The following is a 680-nucleotide window of genomic DNA, read 5'->3' on the forward strand; positions in this document are numbered from 1 at the left end:
TCTGTCTGCACTGAAAGAAATCTCCCAGAATTACCTTCGACTTGCGCCAGCTCTCTAGTAATCTTTTTCTCTATTACACTGTATTGCCTAATAGAATCATCTCCATTGTCTTACATTGCAGATTGCCTAATGTTTACCGTGTGTAGTCTGCGTGTTGCTATTATATATTGCGCGCATTGGAGGAAAATTTGTATGAAGGATATCTTTCGAGTGGTATTTGTAAAATTAAGTTCCGTGAGAAGTATACATTGACATACATACTCATTCATTTCTCAATATTATAACCAAATAGACAATATGTTTCATATCCATGGCGTCTATGCATATTGATTTAGTTGTTTTCAATCAAAGATAGTTAATTCATTATCATTTATCTAAACAGCCAGTTTCGAGTGTGTCATTTCTTATTAATTAAAACTGAAAACATGAGAGTGACTATATTCGGTGGCTTGCATTATTTATCTGATCATCTCTCTCTCTCTGTTCGAATATAATATTTCAATCTTTTGAATGTTATTATTTAACTTTCATAGTGCATTTGGCTCATATTGTACGAGGGATGAGTTATGAGATGTTGTGAATGTCAATCAGAAATTATTTTCTTTTCCTTGCGAGTAATTGTTTTTGTGAATGAGATCTTTAAGTTATGCGCGTTCATTTATTACTCGTATCTATTTAAT

This window comes from Penaeus monodon, chromosome 23 (assembly GCF_015228065.2).
Source record: "Penaeus monodon isolate SGIC_2016 chromosome 23, NSTDA_Pmon_1, whole genome shotgun sequence".
NCBI classification, from domain to species: Eukaryota; Metazoa; Arthropoda; class Malacostraca; order Decapoda; family Penaeidae; genus Penaeus; species Penaeus monodon.